Source organism: Danio rerio, chromosome 1, assembly GCF_052040795.2.
Source record: "Danio rerio strain M-AB ecotype USA chromosome 1, GRCz13ab, whole genome shotgun sequence".
NCBI lineage: Eukaryota > Metazoa > Chordata > Actinopteri > Cypriniformes > Danionidae > Danio > Danio rerio.
In genome coordinates this window covers 18852060-18879434 of record NC_141021.1, presented here as the reverse complement: position 1 = coordinate 18879434, position 27375 = coordinate 18852060, and the positions used below count along the sequence as shown (strand labels likewise).

The 27375-nt window shown below is 34.1% G+C and overlaps 1 long non-coding RNA gene across 2 annotated transcripts in view; it reads left to right on the top strand.

Annotated features, from left to right (window-relative positions):
• Nucleotides 1–26767, top strand: part of LOC141385538 (uncharacterized) — a 32709-nt gene extending 5942 nt beyond the window's left edge. The window contains exons 2-5 of one of the 2 annotated variants that reach the window (XR_015476464.1): nt 15400–15431; nt 15561–15647; nt 15735–15839; nt 26195–26767. This is a non-coding gene — a long non-coding RNA (uncharacterized LOC141385538). The remainder of the gene's footprint in view (nt 1–15399; nt 15432–15560; nt 15648–15734; nt 15840–26194) is intronic. The other variant, XR_015476465.1, reaches the window with a different exon arrangement.
• The last annotated feature ends 608 nt before the right edge of the window (nt 26768–27375 follow it).

Below are 27375 nucleotides of genomic sequence, written 5' to 3'. Positions count from 1 at the left end.
CACTTTCTGAAATAATACATTCAAGTAAATATTCCACTACTGTTTTTTTTCTTTGTTTTGAACCACATATTGTTCTAATAACTTTTCACAGTTCTTAAATCCAATTTTAGCAGTAGACTCCTTTTAACTTTAAAGTGAACGCATCACTGATGTCATGTGAACAGTCAGTAATAAACACATAATCAAAACATAACCAGAGACACAATACAAAATAAATACTGTTTGAAACACTGCTGAAGATTTTTGTGCTGGTGATTTGTTTTGTATTTTGTAATTTATTAGTGTTAATAATAATGCTATAGCTAGAAATGTCTTTATCTAACCTATAAATTAAGAAATAAATACAAGGTCTTTTAGGGAATTTTGGGACCTTTTAAATAGTTTCTAAAATGTGGTGGAGTTTTATCTATGTAAAATACTGAGAATTTGGTAACACTTTATTTTTATGGTCCATTTGAGTATTAGTAGACTGTCTGCTTAACATCTGCTGATACTGCTCCTTCATCAGACATTTAACAGACTATAAGAAACTTTGCAATTACATGTCAACTTACATTAACGCTAACCCCAACCTAACAGTCTACTTATAATTTAATGAGAATTAGTTGGCATGTTGATGCAATGTAACTTAATTCAACAAACAGACCATTAAAATAAAGTGACTGACAATTTTAAGTTTTTTGTTTTTGTTTTTACTTTTGTATAATCTGTGTGTAAAGTTGCAATAAAGATTTATATATTTATATTTAATATATACAGTTGAAGTCAGAATTATTAAACCTCTTGAATTATTAGCCTCCCTGTTTGTTTTTCATTCAGTTTCTGTTTAACAGAGATTTTTTCAGCATATTTCTAAACACAATAGTTTTAATTAACTAATTTCTGATAACTGATTTATTTTATCTTTGCTATGATGACAGTAAATACTATTTTACAATATATTTTTAAAGGCACTTTTATACACTTTAAAGTGACGTTTAATGGGTTAATTATGTTAACTGGGCAGGTTAGGATAATTAGGCGTTATTGTATAACGATGGTTTGTTTTGTAGACTATTGAAAAAATATTCAGCTTAAAGGGGCTAATAATATTGATTGACCTTAAAATGTTTAAGAAATAAAAACTGCTTTTATTTTAGCTGAAATGAAACAAATAAAATTTTCCAGAAGAAAAAAATATTATCAGACACACTGTGAAAATTTCCTTGCTCTGTGAAACATCATTTGGGAAATATTAAAAAAAGAAAAAAAAAACAAAAAACAAATGAGGGCCTAATAGTTTTGACTTCAACTGTATAAAATAAAAATTGCTCAATGCCTATACCTGGTCGCCAACGGTCGCTGTCACTCACATAAACGGAGGTTGCTGGAAGTCACTCGCTATCTGTTGTAATGAATGGTCGATTTGCCACTGCGACTCACTTGTAGTGTGAATGAGGCTTGAGGCAGCCCGAGTTGCCAAGTGTGCGCAAGGCACTTGATTTGCGGTTCAAATACAAACTTACAGTACCTCCAATCTTCAGTGCTTAATTCACCTTCATGCTCTATCATAACATCACAACTCACAAGAGAACTTTTCACCTTGGCTAGAAATCTCATTGTGATTTAGTCTTGTAAGATCTCGTAGCCCGAGATTTCGTGGTACCTCACCTCGTCCCTGGAGAACTACCATCTCTACACATTTTCCTCGTCTTCTTTACCAAATGCACCGGATTCAGATCATCAGCTCATTAGCAGAGACTGTGAGACCTGTAATGGGTGTGACAGACAAAGGAGACATCACCAACATTGCATGTTTTGGGTCTTCCAGCAACGTGGTTGAGAAACACTGGTTTAAGCTGTATCTTAAAGATTAAAAAAAGTAATCAAAGTATTTTGATGCTGTTTGACATTTAGATTATCTGTTGAAGGGCAATATTTTGAGAATTCTGAGAGACTTGCATAAATAACACAAGAATTGAGGTCTCTACTCTGCATCACAACAAAGTGATTCTTATAGTTAACAATCTAACTTAAATTGTAGTATTTGTGAATTTCAGTAGTTCATTTGTTATGGTAAATTAAAAGGGTTATTTAAAAACCAACCAGCAGTTAATCAAAGCCTGCTTTCTGCACATTTTAAGAGCCAAATCAAAGTCATTACCAGTGTGACCAGGTCATTTCACTCGCTAGCCTGTGGTCAGCCTGGGTTTTCTGAAAATGCCCTGGAGCTGCGTAATTTGAGTATTCCTGCTGTGGACATTTCTGGGATTGGTGTGAATGTGCAGCCATTACCATGTCAGAGCACAGAGCCAATTAAGAGCCAGACAGTTGCTACGGCTCATCAAAGACTGTATGCTCATTATTGGGTGTAAAACACTCTTTTCTTTCATTAAATGTCTGTTGCTCAGTGTGCTGAGATTTTTATTAATTTTAGAATCTCGCATAGGTTTTGCAATATAGGTTATAAAATAAGTGACAAGGCCATTAGAGTCTGTTAACTGGAACATTTTACTGATTAAAAAAAGAAGAAGAAATAAATTTAAGTAAAAAAATAAAAAGGAATTATTAAAGTGACCGAAAAAGTAAACTTTTGTTTTTAGTATATTGTTGTTGTGTGACGTACCCTTAGATAATAAGTGTTTCCACTTACTTTAAATACACGGAAATGTTGAAAGAAAAAAAACATAATACATTATTCACAGAAAATTGATAGAAAAATGACTAGCATTAAGTATCACATGTATCAATACAAGCTAATCAGTTGTGTTTTATGTCAATAGCAAGTTTACCATTTTTATATAAAATAGTTTATATAATGTCTATAACTTTTGTTTAGAAATTACAAATTCCAGAGGCAGAATATGTAAAATTACTCTTTCAGGTTGGCCCGCAAATTAATAAAGTAAAGCACGAGGGGTTTGTAAAAGCAAACATAAGGTAAAAGTACATTGATATTACTAAGTCAGGGGTGTCCAAACTCGCTCCTGGAGGGCCGGTATCCTAGTGTTCTGCTTCACAAGCACAAAGTGATCTACTGAGCAAACTGATCATCACAGAAAACATGTCCATATGAAGATAAAGAGGCGAGGCAAACATTTAATTAAAATAATAGACACTAGGCACCTCAGATAAAAATATTCTGGTTTCACGGTATTGTAATCACTACTGTAAAATCTGTTCTTTTTAAATGTCTGGGTAAATAAACCAAAAACTTCTCCCCTTATTGGACAAAAAAACTTTATTTTAGGAAATATTTTTAGGAGCAGTTAACATGCCATTACAGAATAAATGAATTTTCGTTACAAAAAAGAGCAAATGTTTGGGCCTGAAAACAGGTTTTTATCTTTGGTTTCATTCTATAATACTGGAATATATTTTCTACAAAGGTTTAAACTTTGAGAGTGTTTAAACAAGAGAAAAGTGTGAAAATGTTAATGCCTGTTTAAGAAATGTGTATAAAGTGTTGTGTAGTGTAGTGAGCCGTTTTATAGCCTTAAAAAATCAATTATTATTTGTGTAAAAAAAAAAAGCTGACAACTGAATTTTGAACTGAACGTAACTCCCATGATTAATGAGGGACCACTGTACCTTTTTGGGTAACATTTTATAATGACTGCACACTATGAATATTTTATGAAGAATTAGCAAATAGTAAATTCATTTTTTCTTAAGCAGTAACTTTACATGATTAAACGTTAGTAAGCAGTTTATAACTGCAGATACAAAATGCTTGACTCTTGACTTATAAACACATATGTAATGTGCTTAATGATTGTTTTCATACTTTGTTTACCTGATTAATTTTTCATCACTAAATTGCATTATTTACAAATCATTTGTATTTAAGAGTAGTTTGTGTGTGTGTTTTTTAAAGATCATTCAGAATGAGTTAGTAAATTATTAATAAATTATTCAAATCAACATTTATGTATTATTATTCAGGCACATGTTAATAGTTACTTTGTTTATTAGCTCAACATGAAAATACAATAATTAAGGACAGTATATAAAGTTGAAGTCAGAATTAGTAACCCTTTGAATTTTTTTTCTTTTTAAATATTTCACAAATGATGTTTAACAGAGCAAGGAAATTTTCACAGTATATCTGATAATACTTTTTCCTCCAGAGAAAGTCTTATTTGTTTTATCTTGGCCAGAATAAAAGCAGTTTTTAATTTTTTAAAACCCATTTTAAGGTCAATCATCTTTTAAGCTATATTTTTTAATAGTCTACAGAACAGACCATTGTTATACATTAAATTGTCTAATTACCCTAACCTGCCTAGTTAACCTAGTTAAGCCTTAAAATGTCACTTTAAGCTATATAGAAGTGTTTTAAAAATATCTAGTCAAATATTAATTACTGTCATTATGGCACAGATAAAATAAATCATTTATTAGAAATGATTTATTAAACTATGTACTAAAACTATGTTTAGAGGGGGCTAATAATTCTGACTTCAACTGTATGTGCTTATAAGTCAGTAGTGGAGCATTTGTATCAGTAGTCATAAACTGCTTATTAATATCTGCTAATGTAGAGTTAACGCTTAACAGATAATGAAATAGCTATTTGCTAATGCTTAATAAATGATTCATAGTGTGTAGCTAATATTTTAAAGTGTTACCCATCTTTGCACTATTTCACTATACTTATACTTACTATACGCATATTTTGCTTAGAAATTGCTTATTTTAGACCTTTACTGGAAGGATAAAATACAATCCATAATAGTTCACTGAAACGGTGTACTCTGATGGACAGTTTTATTTTTTTAAGAGAGGGCTCACTAGTTAAAAACTCATCATTGATGAAAGACTTTTTTTTTAAAGTCTGGTATTAATTATAAATTTAAACTGAAGTACATTTTTAGAAAGAGAGTAAAACGTGAAGACCTCTTTTATTGTGTGCTATTTCTATAATAAGGCATTTTCCAACAACTGGTGGATCACTTTGTCAATTTGTAGGCCAACCTGAAAGAGTAATTTACCATGTTCTCCCTCTGGAATGTGTTTTTAAAATAGTGGTTTTCAATTTATGAGCACATACGGTCCGTGGTTAAGATTACTTAAAGACACGTTTTGTTTTTCAACCTAAATTAGATGCAGTCATACCTTCAGTGAATTTGGCTCTGTAAATGAGTAAATACCTGACGGCAAATGTAGGCTATGCTCATTTGATATTTTTAAAAGGTGTTCGTTTCTAACATATCTGCTTCAGAAGATAGATTGCTATCTTTAGGACCACAAACAAGAAAAACACCTTTCTCTTTCACTCTGTATTTCGATATCTGTCTCTATTTTGATACACTTAAATGGTGTGTCCTCTCAGGATCTTACTGGCAGCTTGACTGACAGCTGAACAGAAAAGCTATTTGCTTGAATAAAGGACAAAACACACAAAGAGCGTTAAGAGGTCTGTTATTTCTGACATTGAACTGTGTCTGAGACACAAGGATAGCAAGGTACCAATAAGAAAAGAGTGATTGAGAACGAGGGAGCAAGAGAGAGAGAGAGAGAGAGAGAGAGTGTGAAATTAAAATATCCTACCTATCCTCTTCAGTGGTTTTATAGTGTTTCCCATCTTCCGGTGCAGTGCCCTTGTCAAATGAGCTCAATCAATACCGCTCCATCACAACAATGTTGCAAACCGCTGCTTGCTTTATGATGGGCCATCACTTACACGTTTTAAAAGGTCACTCAGACCGCACGAGTCACTAAAGGACGGGTTCAAAAGGACTTGTGATATTGAAAATGAGAATCAATGTCACTGTCACAAGGAATTTAGTGATGTTGTATCTTTATGATTTCACACGAGGTAAGAATTTAATGAACGCTGATGTGTTTAGGAACAGTTCATTAAAGGGATAGTTCACCCAAAATTGAAAGTAGTCATCCTTTAGTTGGCCAAAACCTTGAGTTTCTTTTCTTTCTGTTGCACACAAAAGATGATATTTAAAAAAATGCTGGTTTCTGGGAACCATCGGCTGTTTCTCAATACCAAGTATGCAAAGTTTGGACTTGCCAAGTTCAGACTTGGAAAAACGAACTCTCGAGGACACGAATACACAAGTCGAGTGGTACTTCAAATGAAACAGCGGTGTACTTTATAGCGTCACTTAGGGTTGGGCGATGTTGATTTACAATATTTAATGTGAAACGATGCCATCGTTGTCATAGGCGGTGGTGATTTAATTATTTATGAATAATTAGTTAATTCATAACAAATCAATTATTTGCAGCCTACCATTTCAACTACCTGACCCGCATGGTATTCAACTAAATCATGAATAAATAAAGTTAAGTTACACACATTACCACCTGTCAATCACTTTTTTTTTCTGCGGGCCTGTATAAGCAGAGTGATCTGTGTCATTATAATGGCATTGACAAGCTTGGTTGGTAAAAATGGTGCAGAACCAACCAACAGTATCTGAGGTTTTTTCTAAAATTACTAAGTACAAGCGTGAAAGTGAAAGATTGAAGCAATGTACCGATGCAGTGACAACATTCTAAAGACCGAAGAGTCATAATAGAGACAAGATGAATTAGATATCACCTTTAACAACTATAGTGAGATGCGATTGGTTTGAACCAAGACCATTAATTCATTAATTGATGCTGCACACTCAGAGATGTCACGGAATACACGCAAGAATCTAATCGGCGTGATGCAGCTTCAAAAATTCATTTCAAACCGGGGGAAACGAATTTGCTTGAAATAACTTAAACAACCAATTTTCACTTTTTAATAAAATCTAGAGTCCTAATAGTGTTTTTAGCAGCGTGAAACACATATATGACTGTTGACATCTCAAAATTTTTTTTGGATGTTTTGTGACCTTTTAAAACTAAGACATATTAGTGTAAATGGTGCCTAAGTGTGAATTTTTCACGAGCAGGTTGCTGCTGTGATGGGGGGCGGGGCGGAGGATTGTAATGCCGGCTGAGCATCGTGTTGCCAAGTTCACACTGTTACTGTTTTTATCTATGAAAGTCAATGGCAAAATGTATTTTTTTTTAAAACATGGTTGGAATAAGTGAATGACATAAATGTAGTTCTTTAACTATCCCTTTAAATCACTTCATTAAACTCTGTTGAAATGGAGCCATGTACTGTTTTTTTCGCACACAACAGTCACATATAACCCCTTTAAGATATTTTGGCCTGTTTGTTAAAAATCAAGTGTAGTAAACTTAGTGGTCGTAAGTTCACACCTGTCATGAGGTGATCCTTGAGTCATCACCTCTGACCACTAGACTGTTAACCTCTAGTCATTCCTAAAGGATTGTCTCCCATGTAAGCTAAGATGATAGTCTCACATTCAGTGTCTGAAAATATAAATGAAGGTGTAGAATTATTTTCATGTGTCATCACCTAAGAATTATAAGGTTCTAGCTGACATTTTTCAAAATTGAGTTACTGACATATTTTTAATTAATGACAACTTATTTGCTTTATGGAATGTTATTTTTAAGTTGTTTGCATTTTAAGACCTTTTATTTTAAAAACAAATGTTACACACATGCTGTTTGCTTTATGGAATTCAAAAACTTTGAAGCTCAATATCTCAAAATCCTTCACAATACAGAAAAAACCCTATAATTTTAAAGTAAGGTATTTTCATTTATGCTGTGTGAGAATTGTTATTAAATATAACTACGATATTATACAAAATTACATAATTGGAAGTATAACAATACTAATATAATATTTAAAATGTAAAATATATGAAAACATTGATTTAATATGATTAAATACAGTATACTGTTGACAAGTTTGAGGTTTTGAGAGAAGTCTCCAGGTCTCACAAGGGTTAAAATGTAAAATTCTTTACATTTAAATACAGTTTTAAAATTTGTTACTCTGGAGCTGAGCTTGTGAAAATCACTTTTAGGAACCCTTCATAATAGATTTTCGCAAATTTCAAATAATCATGGAAGAATCCAAATAGATCAGGGAAGATCAATTGTGTAAAAATTCCTTCTATATTATATTCTATATTCCTTCTATCCGCTTGTTAAGTGTGACGTCATGTGAAGCGGCTTCTGGGTCCAAGTGCTTTATCAAACTGTAAGGGGAGACTCATCAAGTGATAATAATAAACGTTTACAAAGCGATGTATAATGAAAACCACAATCATATATATATATATATATATATATATATATATATATATATATATATATATATATATATATATATATATATATATATATATATATATATATGTCCATGCCTAATATCTGATGGCCAGAAAGTGATGAATTTTTAATAATTGTTAAAATATTGGTGTCTGTGGTGCAGCAAATCCAGAGACTAATGTATGCACTAAGATTTTATATAAAAAATGTAGTGTGTGATATGACTAAAGAGTGGTCATAAACAAATATTTTCTCTATTCAAGTAAGTAGCGGCTTGAACACGGAAACAGATTTCGTATCTTTCAAGCGGATATTCTATATTCTTCTATAAAATATAAACATATTTGTCACAATTACCTCAAGTTAAACCAGACTAAGTATTTAAAGATGCTGTTAGCCGTCTTATTGTTTAATATTCTGACACGCAAGGCACAATTTGATTAGGCATACAGCTCTACTCTTGATTTATTCAACCTAAATGTGACAATTTCATGACATCCCACATTGTGGAGCTAATTATATTTATATGATTGGATTCCGCAAGTCAATCTGGGTTATTCAGCATAACAAAATCAAATGGCTCCAAGAATAGTCTAAACTGTCACTTTTAATCCATTGAATGCATGCTATAAAGTATATTAATTGACTAAAAAAGATAAATGAGGATTTTCAGAACACCACCAGTATGTTATTCACTCAGGATAACATGCTGGTAGTGTAATAATCAGTTGAAGTCAGTATTATTAGTCCTCCTGATTTATTAGCTCCTGTATGTTTATTTTTGCCCCAATTTTTGTTATATAAAAGAAAATTTAGTTTTTAACATGTTTCTAAGCATTGTCGATTTAATACTTAAATTCTAATAACTGATTTCTTTTATCTTTGCCATGATGAAGTTTTAAGTGCAATTTGAAGGCTTAACTAGGTAATTTGCTTAGGCACATAAGAGCAACACATTGTGTAACACTTTTTTGTTCCGTAGACTAGGCTTTGGGTGGTATCCAAATTTTGATACCATCAAACCTCCTCCCTATTTTACCTCGGTATACAGTATTACCGTGCATAATAAAAAAAATATGATGTTAGGTTCAGACAGCGTCACCAAACTGTTGGCTTGTGCCTCAACCATTCAGAAACCGAATACCGTAGATGCGACCTTAGGTTCACGGTCACCTGTTTGTTGCACAATTTGCAAATTGTCTTGTTCGTATTGGAGATCTGCGCGCTGTCTGTAAAAAAACACACACACACACACACACACACACACACACACACACACACACACACACACACACACACACACACAGCACAGCACCAAGCGACACACAGCATCACGCTGTCTCTCATTTACACACATACACACATAAACAGCTTCCACACAGAAGTGCGTGTGCTCGCTCACTTGGGAGTGATATTGTTAAATTGCCCGCTCCTGTTCAAATTACACCAGAGTTACCAACCGCTCCCGCACTTTATTTGAAAATTTATTCCCGCACCACAAAAAATCTGGTTGGGTCTCACGGCTCCTGCGGTACAGCAGCAGTAATGTATATCTCTAGTTTGTATTTACCACGCCTCCTTTCTCATTCGGTTGAAATCTGAAATACTGCCGAACTGCAGAGGTTGTGTTCTTTTTCGAGACCAGGTCACTTGGTGCGCGACTCTCCAACTTACCTCACCTCTCTCTCTCTCTCTCTCTCTTCCACACTGTCCCATGATGACAATCAAGCATGCACATTTTTAGGCATTAAATAATATTTAATATTGTCTCCTATATAAGTGCATTGTTTTTTATTGCAGTATAACGGCATTGAAACTGATACCGTTGCTATTTTTAGATCACACGATATATTATATTACTGTATTACCGCTCAAGCCTACTGTAGACAATCAAAAAAAAATGCTTAAGGAGCCTAATAATAGTGACCTTAAAATGGTTAAAAAAATTAAAAACTACTTTTATTATAGCCAAAATACAACAAACTAGACTTTCTGCTGTAGAAAAAATATTGTAGAAAATACTGTGCAAAATTCCTTGCTCTGTTAAACATCATTTGGGAAATACTTGAAAAAAGTAAATAAAAATTCACAGGAGTGCTAATAATTCTGACTTCAACTGTACTAGCACACCTCCACAGCACTGTTTTAGCGTCTGGTTTGAGAATATGAGCCCACAAAATGTGTATAAAATGGTGAAATTCCCAGTCTTATCTGCTGGTTTTTAATCAGGCAGTTCAGGATATAGCAGACTACAATTTAACACACTACAATGGACCCCCTTTTAATGCCATTTGATAAACCTCTAAATCCACAAAGACCTTTTTTGTATACATCGTTTTAATACAGGAGCTCAAATGTCCATAAGCCCGCTTTTCCTTCGCTTGTGTTAAAGCAACAAGAGTTCACAGTCCCTTGTTCACATGGATTCAAAGGCCTGTAGAGGACAGGAGAGAGTTCAAACATGCCTCTACAAAGCAAAATTCCTCCAAGCTCTGGTTTTACTGTGATTGTGTCCAAAACAGAGGAAGGAAAACACCAAAGCTACTGAAGAGACGGAGAGATGAAAGTGATGAACGTGAAATATTTAGCACTTCAAATGGCACAGATGTGTGGGAAAGTGAAAGAGAGAGGCTTTAATGATCTTGTGAAAATTGTCTGATAATTTTGTTTACCATATTGAATAGTATGTAGAAAAAATGAAAATGCAAGCATAGCACTGTTTTTGTAATTTTTATAAATTACACCGTATTTAACTGTAATATGAATGGTATTTTACTGTAGGACAGTTATGCAGCATGGAACTGTATTTTAAAGTTGCACTGTGAAAATTACTGTAATTTTCAGAGTATATACACACAGTTCTGTAAAAATGCTGCAAAATAAATCATACTGTAGATGTAAATTGTGTTTTTGCTGTAATTGACTGCTGCCAGTACGTTACTGTAATTTTTACTGCAAGTTGTTAAGTGTGTATAAAATTGTAAATGTCTGTACTGTAGTATCACTTTTGATCTGTAAGATCTGCTATTTTAAAGCTAAATATTTAACTTCCTGCTTTTATTTTCAGATCTGCTCTTTAGGAGTGCTGGAAATGAATGTTAAATATGATCAAATCAGTTCAGAAAGGAGTCAACTACCCTATGGTGGTGTAATTGAAATTTCACAATTCCCAATTTGATAGTATATAGAATAAACAATTTTAAAGACAAGTTAAAAGTGTTTATTGACCTAAACATACAAGCAATCCGAGCAGGTACAGGACATCAATATGACATCCAATTGACTGTGTACTCCAACATAGTGGAGACATTGCATTTTATTTTGGAAATAAAAAAACGAGTTTATGCCAGAACCCAACGTCAGGTCAATGTCCATCATTCAACCTAAAATCAACCAAATATCTATGATGTTAGAGCTTGAAGTTACCTCTATGATGTCCAGGGGCAGACTGCCCACCTCCCATACCTGATGAATTAATGTCGGTATTTGATGTCAATATGACTTTGGTTTAAGATGTTGACTCAACGTTGGATTTTGGTCACTTTCCAACACAACCTTAAATCAACCAAATATCAACATAATTTGACATCAGCCTCATTCACACTATGAGCGACTCACAGCGGCAAATCAATAAGCAACCATTAATTTCAATGGAGAGTAAGCGACTTCCGGCAACGGTTGAAAACCAGGTGGGTGTGTTGAGCGACGCTCCAAAGTTAAGAATCTCTCAACCTTATGCAAATGAAGAGCAACTTTGTTGAGCGACAGCCAATAGGAGCACCAATAGAGCTCACGTCATCCTCTCTCAGCTCGCCCAGAGGCCGGTTGTATTCTCTTTGCTGTAGACCTACACAGAACTGCGTTTGCCTCAGATCGCCACCCAGAGCAACAGGCAGCTACAAAATCGTATAGTAGTGTGAATGAGGCATAAGGTTATCCCTATATGCTGGCTAGACACTGAACTTTGGTCACCTGACGTCACAACCTAAATCTAACCGACTATTATCATCTTATGATGTTGTGTGCCTACTGTGATAACACATATAAACATAATAGCTCAAATCAAACATGATCATTAGCTTCATCAAACTTCACTTGTTATGCAAATGTAATAAACAAATTGTGGCGATTAAAATATCACAAAACACACAATAAGTGCTTGTTGTAAACAAACTGAAAATATTATCTTTTCTGTATTTTTACACAATGATTTTTAGTGTTTAAATTGGCCAGAATTAGAAAGGCATGCAAAAGATAAACTTTTTATTTTTGATGATACAGCAGTGTCCTGATTGTGCAAGTGACACTCTGTCAAGTGTACTGTGTTGAATGTCATTCACAGTGACCTCAGGCCATCAGACAGTCCTTATTATCTGGGCCTGCACATTCTTTCTAAGCAGTCTAGCGAGTGCGGTTCTTTTACTTGCATATCTGCCAGCTTTGCATAATATTTGCATCTCTGTATTTTTGAGAGCAAATCCTTTCTTAGGGCTGCATGCTGAACACATTAAGATGCTGTGAGACGCGGAAAAGACATAAGGAGATGTGTTTGCAGCGCTTTTATTTGTTCCTGTGACAAACCTTTTCTTTGCACCCCCCCATTACCAGACTGTAGCAGATAACAACGATGAATCTACTGTCTGTCCTTTTCTCTCTGGTGTAACTTTGAGCGCTTTCTAAAGGAAAGGAAATGTCAACAGAGGGACATAAAACTCAGACCAAAGCAGTACAGAATAGTGTATTTATTTACAGGAGTCTTTCAGAAAGACAGAAGGAGAAAGTAGTAAATGACAGTGCCGTTGTAAATATCCCAGTAGAGACAGAGGAGAGAGTCACTGTGTCTCAGCAGAATCTCTGCTGATGTTACGGTTTTATTTTTTTCTTTGTGAGATGCCAGTAACAGAACATGTAGATTCTGACTCTGAAATCATCAGAACTGTCACTGCTCAGAGGAGCTGTCTGTCAGTTGACAGGATGCAGGTTATGGGCTGTGTTTTAAAATTTAGTGAGCTGTCGAATGCCTATTTACAACTGTAAGACAGCACAAAAATAATAAATAAATAAAATAAATATTTGAAGGCAACATTTTCCTGGGAGGAAATTTAGTTTGATTTGGAAGACTGTACACATGCAGCACACAGAAAGCTATGACTTTCAATGACTTCAATAAAGTTTACTTGGTCACACTTTACAATAAAGTTTCATTAGTTAATGTAGTGTATTAACTAACATCATGAACCAATAAAGAACAATATTTGCACAGCATTCTATAATCATACACTGTAAATAACATCTGTTACTTAACAGTTTCTGTGTTTTGCGATTTTATATTTAGGTGTTTTCCATTTATTAAGTTTGTGAATTGCATTATGGGACCTAGATCTCTGCTCTGTCAACTTATGATGAATATTCAACTCTACAGTTTAACAAAGTGACTTATTGACATTTTAGCAGGGTGAAATAATATAATTTATACAAAATAATATATAGAGTAATAAGTCTGTAAAATACTATTTTTTTTAACAAGATTTTGTAGCATAAACTACAACACCAACCCAGACAACACAAACATACAAAACTGTATATCACTTCAAACTATTAAAAATGTTAATAAAAGTCACCTTTTTAAACTTTTCAAGGTTAAAATATGTTGGAAGAAAGATTAAAGTCCCATAATGCAATTCAAAGGCATAAATAAATGGAAAAATGTAGAAACAATTTTAAAGTGTAGTTCGACATTTACTAATGCGATATTAAAATGCAAATTCATGTTTGTTAACATTTGTTATTAAGCTGTAAGTTAACTAACATTTAACAACTATTTTTATTAATGTTAACAAAGATGAATAAAAGGGATGTAATAAATGTGTTGTTTGTGTGTTCATGAGTGCATTACTAATACAACGTTCTTGTTAAAAAGGTTTACTGTTAGGCTGTGGCGTTGACATGATGCTCAATTGGTACTAATTGGCTCAAAAAAGTGCCAAGAAAATATCCCCAATACCATTATACCACCACCAACAGCCTGAACCGTTGATGCAAGGCAGGATGGTTGATTTTTTATTTATTTATTTATTTACTTTTGTCTAATTTTGGTGAGCCTGTGTGAATTTTAGCCTTAATTTTTCTGTTCATAGCTGACAGGAGTGTGGACTTTTTGTGCTGTAGCCCATCTGCCTCAAGGTTTGATGTGTTGTGCGTTCAGAGATGCATACTTCAGTTGTAAGAATGGTTATTTGAGTTACTGTTGTCTTTCTATCCGCTCAAACCAGTCTGGCCATTTTCCTCTGACCTTTGGCATCAACAAGGCATTTGCGCCCACAGAACTGCCGCTCCCTGGATACTTTCTCTTTTTCGGACCATTCTCTGTAAACCCTAGCGGTGGTTGTGTTTGAAAATTTTAGTAGATCAATAGTTTCTGAAATATTCACACCAGCCCGTCTGGCTTCAACAACCATGCTACGTTCAAAGTCACCTAAATCACCTTTCTTCCCCACTCTGATGCTCTGTTTGAACTGCAGCAGATCATCTTGACCATGACCAGAAATTAGGCTTTTTTTTTTTTTTTTTTTGCAACAAACAGTTGAACAGGTGTACATGTTGGGTAAAATGTTCCAAATACATGGCTATATTATGCACCTATATGAAGTTTTCTTCTAAAATTAGCATTTTTCTTAAAATCCTGTGTTTATGTTTGGCTTTTTCAATTGAAAAAGGAATGAAAAAAAACATATCTGTTGCCACAAAAGTAAAAATACTGAACCTACACATAGAAGCCTGAGAAAAAAAATGTTCATTTTAGAAGAAAAAAATCACATTGCATTAGAAGCTTTTGCATCTGGAATCATGTGGAATGAAGTGTTGAAGTGGGTGAAATATTCCGCTGTCATTAGCTCAGTCCCTTTAGGATTTTGCAAGTCCGGATCAAAATAAGAGAAAGTATAATTTTAAGTTGCATTTCCACTGCAAATGAGACTAAAGGGACTGTTAGGTTTGGCAGCCATAATTATACAACCTGGTTGTTACTGTAAATAACAGGCGTATAACCACCAAGATATACATATGTAGATATTTTATAAATAAGATTTGCTCTAATAATGAATACATTTGAATCCAGACATGAAATGCAAACTTTTTTTGTGTTTATCTTCCTCTATTGTGTATGTTCAAAGATTGATTGGCATTACATTAATTACATTAATGTTTTTTTAAAGTACACCAGTTAAGTACGCAAGCTGAATTGATTTTTTTCAGTTTTTTTTTTCTTGACAGGCCCTGGTGATTTTTCTGTACACTGAAAAAGGGTAAGTGGTTGCTAATATGGGCTAAATTTAAACAAACAATTTAAATTTAGTATTGATTAACTTTTATATGCTTGTTTTAATAAAAAAAAAAAACATGTACCTTAAATCCAATGAATCTGTTTTTTTCAGTGTAGGAATGTATGAGCATTCTTCAGAGCATCATCTAAATGTGTACCACAATACAAAGGAATTCAAATCCGTTAGAGCGACATAACCGTAAGTAAACGATTTTCTATTTCTTGGCTGAACTTTCTTTTAAAGAGAGCAGTTCGATAGCATACATGCCTCTTTTGTGGTGTGTAGGCGGCAGTACTTTGACTGACATGATGTGCCTCCAATGCGCCACTGCTCTGATACTCACTTTAGCTCTGTGTGATAGTAATAGGATTCCATGACCCCAGACTGCAGGTCAGTGGGCTCACTGCTCTCCTCTTTTCCTTGTACCTGTCACTCTGACTGCTGGTGTGTGTCTGAGATCAGTATTGGGTAAAGAGGCTTTTTCCCAGGATGCCATGCTGGAGAGTACGATTTAGAGAAGGATACTTCTTGAATACAACATGAATAGACTCTGCTATGTTCAAAATGTTAAAATATTGAGATTTAGTTCTGTAGTATATCAATAAATTCAATAATTCTTTATTTTTGAATGTCTATAACTTGATTATAGGTCAACATTTTTTTAATAAATTTATATATTTTTGTGTTTTTGGTATTTTGATGGTCTTTTTGTTGAATTTAAGTTACATTGCATCACATGCTATCTAATTCCAATTAGATTAAGTAAACTGTTAGGTTGGGGTTAGGGTTAGAGTAAGTTGACATGTACTTGCAAAGTGTCTAACAGTCTGTTGAAGGAGCAGTATTAAGCTGACAGTCTACAAATTCTCAAATGGACCATCAAAATAAAGTGTTACCGTTGTTTTTTCTTTAAAAAAAAAAAAAAAACTGTTTACATAAATGAAAGGCAACTTTAAGAAAACTTTGAGTTTTTTTTGTTTTTTTTTTGCAAAAAAAAAGCAATTCCGATATCTTCTCGTTTCCACAGTTCAAAAACTCCTCTTTCCTCACAAAAACTTTTCTAGTGGATGTGAAATGTCACATCTAGAGTTGTTCAGATACTGTAACTGTGACTAATATCGTGAAAAAGTCTAGCATTGATATCGACTGAGTTTTTGAAAGCATAATCCATTCCAATATCATTGAAACAAAACAAGACATGCATTTATGCCCACTAGCTTAATGCTGCAAACCCCAGAGTCATTTATTCTTCACTGCTCCCAGAAATACGCATTACATTTAATTTTTAGGTGAACGATATAGGACGGTATGACGCTGTTCCTTTTCGTGTTTACGAGTTAACCGCTTACCTCCATATGGACGACTTTCCTGCTGTAACCAGTTTGTCTAGTAGCTCACCATACACGTCGGTGAACTTGAGATAAAGAGAGAAGTTGACCACAACAAAGGAGTGAAGAACGGTTACAGAAAGATGTTAGGATAAAAACAAAACACAAAAAATAAAATTAACAAGTAAATAACAGGGTGAGAATGTGGTACAATCTGAAAACATGGTAAAAATCAGTCAAGGATTTTTTTTTTTTTTGCATTTTAAAACCGTCGGGTGTAGGCAAATGTGTGGGCGGGTCAATCTGTGCTTTTGAAAACCCTATTGGACAATTGGTCAGTCAGTCATTGTTAGTCAAACAGTTAGTCGACAGCGGCCTCTGGTGAATTTACGTAAAAATAGCTGGTACTCGTGAGTGAAATTTGAACTATTAAAAAGCATACACGGCGGCCCCTGGCGGATTAGCAAAAACTGCAATACAACGTACCTCCTAGGACTTATTTGGCGCTCTCCAGAAATGTATATAAAGGTACCATTTTAAAATGAGTCTGTGTTGCATCCAAAAGCAGTAACTATTTTTGGGCCAGGTTGCAGGTTTATGCCATATACAATGCACTAATACTAGCCAATCAGATTATAGCTTGCCAAATCGTGAAAAAGCATTTCAGTTTTGTTTGCAATGCACATGGCAAATGAATGGATTGCGTTGGTACTTAAGAAGATCAAAATATTTCATCGTTGACTTACAGTCTGTGCAACATATCGGGGGCAGGAAATGATTAAGGTTGCTGTAGTGTTGTCTCCAGTAATTACCACTGACCTCATGAAGACAAATGAAGTGGCGAATAAATCAAAGACAGATATGAAGCTTTCCAGCGCTATAGTAAATGGACCGGTCATTCCAGGCTCCGTCGTCTACAAACAGCTTCATTTGCTGCTTTGCCGGTCATCCATTTACAGGGCAAGGTCAATCTAGATTACTTCCCTTAAATGTTCAGGCCACTTTGTCTTCTGTGCGCACCAGAAAGCATCCTATTATAATCCCGTTTCAACAGAACTGATAACAATCTGAAATTAAAACAGAAGTGGTCTTTCCTCTTCAATCCACTCCCAGAGATTACTCTTGTTTGGACTCGATTGAAATTGTCCACTAGTGCCCCCCAAACAATTACACTGTCAGAGAGATGTATACACGGACTTGAACTGATACTGGAGTACTACTGAGGACTCAGAGAATCAATCTGATGCTGGCTTTGTTAGGTCATGTACTCATTTTGTGACATGTTCATATTTTCATTTGAAAAGATATATTATTTTACTCATAGGTTATTGACCAATGCTCGACATAATTATACTTCACACATATAAAGGCCATTGTAGTGCAGGTAATCAAAGTTTTTGCAGATGTTTAATGGATTGAAACCGCTTTCAAAGGGGTGGTCCACTACGATATCATATTTTAAACTTTAGTTGGTGTGCAATGTAGCTGTGTGAACATAACATCTCTGAATGTAAAAAGCTCTAAGGTCGATGCAAAGGGAGACCTTGGTTTTTACAGAGTTAGCTTAGCAAAGTCTACAATGAACCAATTTAGAGGACTACAAAAAATACTTCTTGGCCTTGTGAGATCACAAATGTACTTTTACCGCGCACACACTGTGCAGCTAAGGGCCGTGGCCAGGGGCGCTGTAATGTTACAGCAGAGATAGAGCTAAAATGCCGTCCAAATGCTGCTGTTTCCACAGAGCTTGTTCTGTTTCTGTATTTGGGCTTCCAAAGGACACAGCACAAAGACAGAAGTGCTTACAGTTCAATATTAATAATGTTCCAGAAAATTATTAAATACATAGCAAGCATGATTTGACAAAACACAGCTTTAGAATCTCTCACAGTTCAGTGCTTAAATTTGCTCAAAGCAGAAGTTGTGAACGACAACATGTAAGTGTTTTTATTTGTTAAAATTGATCATGACATGTTCAGTGTCTAGCGTTAATGGTATGCTGTAGCAATGATGTAAACAACAGAAAATGCTGTTTTGCACCACAAACAATTTAGCTAAAAAGTCATATTTATCAGTCAAACTGCTATGAACACACACACACTTCACCGCTGCGTGCAGCACCTCTCTATGTGTGTGCGCGACTTTGCATTGTTTCGCTTTAGGCAGCTTTTCCATGCAATTTACATCTCAGATAATGAAGTCGCAAAAGATATGTGGATGATACACCTGCATTTTCCGAATATATGTGAAAGACATGTAAGGCAGAAGTTTGACTGACTGTTTACAGAGCAGAATAGCGCGTGCTTGTACGGGCGTAATGTGGGGCCGATCCACAAATCGAATCACATTATGACAATGACCAATCAGAGTGACTTGGGGACGGGCCTTCAGCAGAACTAGGAAATATATCAGTCGTTTTCATGTTAGCTGAGTAGCTGTATATAATCAAAGTGAGATTTATAAAAAAAATAACGTGATTTCCTTCAAGTGAAACATGAGCACACATTGCTTTTGCATCTAATAAACACAACCAAGCCTTAAAATTACATTCTGGACCACCCGTTTAATATTTAATACTTTAAGTTTTAGTCAGCTGGTGCTCTGGTGTTTGTGCTTCAAAAATGTGTTTTTGTATGAGAAATTAATACTTCATTCATTTTATTAAGATACTTTTAAACAGTAGCATTTTGTTTTATTCAGTACGGAATCTTGAAAAAGATAATGACAGTGCTAATCAAGTTTCTTGAGCATCAAATCCGCATATAAGAAGATATCTGAAAAAAAAAAAAAATCAGGGAAAGAAAACTTACGAACAATTACACAATTCCTCATGATAATACTAGAGCAACAAATCACTTTACATGATACATTATCAATTTGGGCCAAAAGCCAACAAATGCATATTTTTGATAATTTTTGTCATTGTTTCCATACTTAAAAAACTATTAGATTTATATTTAAAACTATATAGATTTATAGATTTAACAATTAGATTTATGGAGATTTTGTGAGCATGAGAGACTTCTCTTATGGCCCATTTCCACTGAGTGATACAGTACGGTATGGGTTGGGTTGGTATAGGTCACCTTTATCAGGCTTGCGTTTTCACTGCCTTTTGGGTGTTGTCTTGAAGGACAGAAAGTTTCAGTCGACATCATTCTGTTTAAATGTCCATTACTAACCTTTCTATGAACATGATTAGAGTATAACTGCAGAGCACTGACAGGTCGAAATAGCCTAGTTTAACGTCTGCGATTATATTAAATAAGTAAATAAATGCAACATATGAACACATACAGCCTCTTACAGTCTCCAATAAATGACCAATTACAGAAAAAAACTGCACACTGCATACATTTAGTTTCTTCTGGGTTCAAATACGCAACTTGCAGCCCACAGGCAGTGCAAACCACTCATCTGTGTCTTTAATTTTCTTCAGCACATGTAAACTCTGTTAAAAAGTTATTCCGTCATTCAGAGTTCATAATAGTCCAAAAGGTGATGATGATAGTTTAACATGGCAGTTTGTTCATCTTTTAGGTTGCTGAAAGAATGATTTGCTCCTTTGTTTTTTCTGGCTTCTCCTTTTTTTTGTGCTTCACCCTCTTGTTTGTCCGTTTCTGAAAGGATCGAATGTCAGAAGCACTTCAGTAATCATGCGCATATCATTATCATCAGCTCAAGAAGTTTGTTATTTTAAATATAGATGCACAAGTGAGCGATCACAAGTTCCCTGGTGAAAGTGAAACCACTTGCACTTTTAGACGGCCTTGTAAAACAAAAACAAGACACGGCAGATTTTGTTCTTCTTGGCTTTATGGCTGCACATCAAGATAACGAAAAGATTTGTTTAAGCTCTGGTTGACCATGGCTTCTTAGCATATTGTATTACAATGTAATGTCTCAGCTGTGTATTTAAAAATTCATTTTTATTTTTATAAAAAATTTCATTCTTCTGCTTGTCCATGCACTAGTGACGTTTCTCTGTAAACCAGTAGCGTTCAGCTGCGCATCTAGCCCTGCCTTTTGGTACGCTTTTATCATGCTAGGTACCCTTTGCAAAGGATACCCAAAAAGTGGAACGGTACGGTTCGCTTTTTGCTACCTTTTGACAGTGGAAACGGGCATAGAAGTGTACCGAACAGTACCACTCAGTGGAAACTGGCCATTAATATATTTTTCATCATCATACTGTAAGTCTTTAATAGGTCTTAATATGATTAGTTTTTTAATATAATTAGTTTAATATAATTACTTTCCTTTGATCCCTACTGCACATTTTGCCAAAGTTGCATTGCAAATACATGGAAAGTATACAATTACTTCTCATTTGAGTGTTAGTAGAACTCTCTGCTTTATATCTGCTGATACAGCTCCTTCAACAGACATTTACCTGACTATAAGAAACTTTGCAAGTACATGTCAACTTAAACTAACCCTAACCCCAACCCCAACCTAACAGTCTACTTCTAATCTAATGAGAATTAGTTGGCATGTAGATGCAATGTAACTTAAATTCAACAAAATGCATTAAGGCAACTATCAAAATAATGTGATACCATATGATTTTTTTCTTATTTATAAAAATGGGAAAAAAATGTCAAAACTAAAAGCTAAAAGTATATGTGTATATATAAGCATAATTATTTCTATTCAAAACAACACCAAGTAAATTCAGCTTTTAGGTCATGTTTTGGTTTGTAGCTTCACCAAACATTAGTAAATCATAATATATTTAGAGCAGATGTGCTTCATTTAAAGCAATCAAAACACTGCATAACAGTGCATAGAACTTGAGAGAGGCATTGCATGTTAAGAAAGAAATTGTAGAAATTTGTCTTGGGTAGAGTAGGTAAAGATGATTAGGAAAGACCAATTAGGGCATGTTTTGCAGTCCATTGCTTTAGTTTATAAGCGTAATATACAGTAGTAACGTTTTGTTTAGATTACAAACATGGGATGCAGCTCGTCATTGTACAATGCAGCATTTGCAGCTGATAGTTCACTGAAAATGTCTGGTGAACTTAAAACCAGAATGTAATATTGCAGTACTTTTTTATTTTTTAGAAATTGTTAATATATTTATATTGCAAAAATGTCGGTGCATGTACAACAGGGTTTCTGCGGGGTCTTAAAGTCTTAATGTCTTAAATGTCAAAATCCACATTTCAGGCCTTAAAGTCTTATGTTTACTTAAATATTGTGTTGTTGGTCTTAAATCTTTTTTTTTTAAACGGGTCTTAATTTTTCTTTGTTCATGTATTGCTTCCCAATCTGGTAAAAAAAACACATACAATCATGAAAAATCTTCTCAATAAAACTTTAAACTTTTTCATTTAAAAATGTTAATTTTAACTCCATTTATCATAATGGTTTCATTATTTTCCTTACATTAACATTGGTTTAAAAGTTCTCCATGTATATACTGCTAAGGATAGTAAATACCCGGGGACCTGGGCAGATTATTGTGCTTAGATTGAGTTTATTATCGTTTTTAAAACTTTTAAAACATTTCTTCATTTTTTTATTTTAAAGAAATTTTTGTTTGGAAAAAAAGTGCATGGATAAAAGTAGAGCTTGCTTGTTTTTACACAATATTTAAAATATTTAGCTGAGAAATAGAATCTAAAATTATTACATGTATTATATTTGAAAAAAATAAAAAAAAAACATTAGCCTCTATTCTTTTATGAGTCTAAAATTTCATTCATAATGAAAAAAAAGTGTCTTAATTTCTTAAATTTGAATCTGTGGAACCTACAGAAACCCTGTACAAACATGTTTATTTATTGCCACAAGTATTTGTTTATTGTCTTCATGTTTAATAAATGTATCCATTTTCTATCATCTTGATGCTTTTGGCTGTCCTGCAGTGATAGCAGACCATAGCTGACGTCTTTTCTTCAGTAACATATATGTGGAGATAATGTGTGAGGGTGCCCTCCAGCATCCAGTATGAATGAGCATTGCTTGAGCTCTAGATTTAGAAGTTTAAAGTTTATTTCTAACCTGCTTTAGCACTTCGTGTGTATTTTATATGATCCTGAAAAGCTTTACCAGCTGCTTTAGTGTGTTTAAATACTGTTGAGTTCTGCAGGGTAGCGGGCATAAAAATAATAAAAATGAATCGTTTTCTGTAAAGATACAGAACTTTTTTTGTCTCTCAATGGAGATGGTTGAATTATTGTCAATAATATTATATCAATAAATACCAGAAAACATTGTGATTAATTGCAGAACTTAAGTCCATACCACCCATGCAATCGAGCAGCCTGATCTGAAATGTAAGACATTGGCTAAAAAAGTCATTTTTATTTTGGAACACAAACATGTTCTTGGAGCTTTTTATGATTACAGTTGAACTAGAGTCACATTGAATATATTGAGAGTCTCTGCATTAAATTGTCCTCCAGTGGATTTGCTTACCATGGATGATCAGCTTTTTTGGGGCAACTTAAATGAGTTAGTGACATTGTAAAGATGTGGTATTTCAGAAATGACAGATTTGAAATGGCCAACTTTTCTTGCTATTTCAGAAAGGGTCACTGTAACCTTTATATGGACAACCTGCTGTTGAAGGCTTTTCGTCAGTTTCACCATCTTTCAAAATCGGTGAAAAGTTTGGCTGCCAGTTAAATAGGGTCTATCAGATAAATAAAGAAATTACCTCCAGGTGCCAGATTAACACCAATAACTGGGAGAGGTCTTGACAGTTTTGTTTAATTTTGATCAATGTTCTTGATCAGTCGCATTATTTCCAAATATAGGATTCACATTAATTCCACACTGAATATGCAGGCTTACTGTTCTAACTCAGACATGCAGTTGAAATCAGAATTATTATCCCTCCTGAATTACTAACCCCCTGTATATTTGTTTTCACCAATTTGTTTAATGGTGAGAAGAATTTTTTCAACACATTTCTAAACATACTAGTTTTAATAACTAATTTATTTATCTTTGCCATGATGACAGTAAATAATATTTGTCTAGATGTTTTTCACGATACTTTAGTAATATTCAGATAAATGTATTTATCTATTTTTTTTAACAGTGAAAGCAAAGCAAACAAGCAAATTATAATATTATTAATAATAATAATATATAAATGCATATAAATACAAATACATCTATTCCACACATGTATACATATAAATATTAAATAAAAAATCAAGAAAATAAATAAATAGAAATAGTATAAAATAAGATAAAAGTTTGCCAAACATATTCTCTCGATGATGCAAAACTTCTAGAATTATGTAAAGTTTAATTATGGATAATGATATTGTCGTTGTGGAGAAAACCAGCCATTTACTCAATTTACAAATATTTCTTTTTGTAATCAAAGTGCATGTGTCCTCAACTTCTGCTACTATTTTGAACAATTCGCCTTTAGTTGGTGGGTGGTCTTAGTACCATTTCCAGCTTATAGCTTTTTTACTTGTTGCCAAAAATATTCTAAATAGACATCTATCCTTTTCAAGTTTAGTGTAGGAATATCTTCTAGATCGAATGATCTAGGAATATGGAGATCAAAGATATCATTGATTGCAAAGTGTCAGAATATATATGCATGACGTGCTTCTTCTACCCTGTTATCCTTCTTCTACCCTACACAGTTCTGCAAACAGGGATGAGGAGTCCCCGATTGTAATGATTTAATTCTTGGTGTAATAAAAAATCTAATCAGATTTTTCCAAAACTCACGCCACATTCTTGAGCTTGAGATATGTGGGACAGCACATATTTTAACCCATTCAATGTAAGAAAAAAAAAAATCCTTGTTGCCTTAAATTTTTAAGCTGAATCAAATTAACCTTATGAGTCCATTGAACTTGTATTATATTAAACTGACTTTAAACAGCTTGCGTAATTAAACTAAATTATTCATGTTCTAACTTAAAGGTACAGTAGGCGATTGCTTTAGAAACATTTTTTGTTGTGCTGGTTGAAAGTCTCTTTACAGTCCAATAGTACTGATTAAAGTAAATGATCTAAATGTATTTATATCTATTTTTATATTCTGGGTAAGGCATAAGACTAAAAAAATTAATCCAATTAAAAATGTTCAAGCTGATTTTTCCCATAATTCTAATAAGTAGATCAAACTGTCTGTCAGCACATGTAGATTTGAACAAATGTGCACCTCTGTTCATGCAGATGTGCGTGCATGTAGATTTTTATTTAGTTAAACATCAATACATCGCTATAGTGCTATTCTGCCTAGCCTGCTTTACTGAGATAGAAGTTGGTTTTATATTCACATCACATTGGTTCTTTTTTTAACAATGACAACGTGTGGCGTGCTCGCTATATTATTTACCATGCTAGTTTGAATATTCAGTCTGAAATAGCATGCAAGTATGGCTTAGTATTAAGTATAATACCTGCACGCTGCCGGCAAACCACTTAGCATACAGTAGTCGCTTTAGGACAAAGCGCTTAAAAGATTGAGATCCTTGCATGCATGAAATATTGCACATTACATTATTAATGTAATTATTATTAATATTACATTATTATTATTTCTACACAGCTGAAAATGTGCTAGATATAATACAGTTTTTTGTTCGAAATTGTAGTATTGAAGTACTATAAAGTTTTCTTACTGGCGAATGATCTAGTGTGCCTCTGTCATCTTTAATATGTGCGTTCACGATTTCACGAGGTCTGGCTTCAGTCTGCAGGGGAGGGACTGTATTTAAAAGATATTATGCTGGTTAACATTAACATTATTAACTGGTTAGCATTTAGTCAGATCACCTACTACACCTGTATTAAGTTATAATGACCTAAAAACATATGCTGTCCTGACTAATTAATCAAAATTTTTTTACAGTGTTGGTCTTGTTTTAAAATAATGCCTACTTCCTTTCCCATTTCAATACATAGTCTGTTGAGAGTCCTCTTGATCTACGTCCTCTTATACTACGTATCTATATAATTTAGAAAAAGTTGTAGTCAAACTTTTCTTGTATGTCTGAATAATAATCTGAACAAGGTGATTGTTCCAATCCTCATCATCTAGTTCTTTCAATAAAGTCCAATTTAAAGGCGTGACTAGGTTAATTTTGCAAGTTAGGGTAATAAGGCAAATCTGCTCTGTAGACCTTTGAAAAATAAACATTTCTTAAGGGGCTAATGATATTGACTTTAAAATGGTTTTAAACAAATAAAAATACCTTTATTCCTGCCAAAATAAAACAAAAGACTTTCTTCAGAAGAAAAAAATATTATAGGAACTCCTGTGAAAAATTCCTTGCTCCATTTACACATCATTTGAAAAATGTATAAATTTTTTTTTTTAAAAATCACAGGAGGGCGAATCATTTTGACTTGCACTGTACACGTGCTTCAATAATCCCACAGATAATGCCCAAATTTCCTCATTCCTCAATCCCCTTTTGTGTTCTACAGTCTGAGCATCTTTGTCCTCTATACAAGTGAATCAACATGAGAAGTCGAGAGACACCAGACCATTGATCTCATTCAGAAGAGAGAAGGAGAGATGCAACTGTCACGACCTTCATTTGTTAGTCTGTGTTTAAATGTGGAAGAGCTGCTGTCAGATTAATGTGCTTGACCACCCAGCATGCTTTCCTCTCGCTCTTCCTTTAAATGTCTCTCTGGAGCACGTACACAAACACACACACGTGATGCATCATCAACGAGCGTGAGTGATCTATCTTAAAAGTAAATAAGCACAGCACTTCCGTCACCTTAGGCTGAGAGAAGACAGCGCAGAGGTCAGAAGTAACTGTCATAAATTTTGTCTCTCAAAGTGTGTATGTGTGTGTGATTTGATAGTCCCACAGCTGCAGGGCAGTAATCCCATAGCCAGTCTCAGAGGAAAAGCTTTAAAATGCCACCCGGATAGTGTTCAATCAAACTCACTCACATACACCCACAATCCACCACTTGCCTGATGACTCAATGATACTTAAAGAAGATGCAATAGTAATTTACCAATAAAGAAGCCTTTAATCTGTACACAGCCATATTAAGTCTGTTTTTCAGTGATTTGAATTACTAGCATGGGCTTTGTGGATATTTAGCACATGCAGAATTAGGATTGCACACCAAAACATGATCCCTATCTTGAAATTAAGTCTGTCATGAAACAAAAATGTATTTTGTCTTGTTTTAGAAGTATAAAGGATTTATTTTGCATTATTGCTTAGCTGCTCTTGTCCATATGAAGTGTTCTTTCTCACTTAAAGGGCCCCCTTTTTACCCCTTTTCCAACATGCAAGATAAGCCTTTGGTGTCTCCAGAATGTGTCTGTAAAGGTTCAGCTCAAAATACCCATCAGATTATTTGTTATAGCCTTCAGAGTCTGCCTATTTTTGGTGTAGCTATTTTCTTTAGTCTGTGGCTTTAAATGCAAATTAGTTTGTTCTCCCTGGCCACCATTCCCATTTGCGTGTCTGCTTCTCCTATATTACATTAAGTTTACAGCAGTCAGTGATAGAGACTGACACAGATGAAATAAGGTCACTATAGTTTAAAATGCTATGTAAGTTTATTCCATATATTTGGGTTGGAGTTTATTCAAGCCTTTCTGAAATGATGAGTCACATACATATTAGTGTTTTATT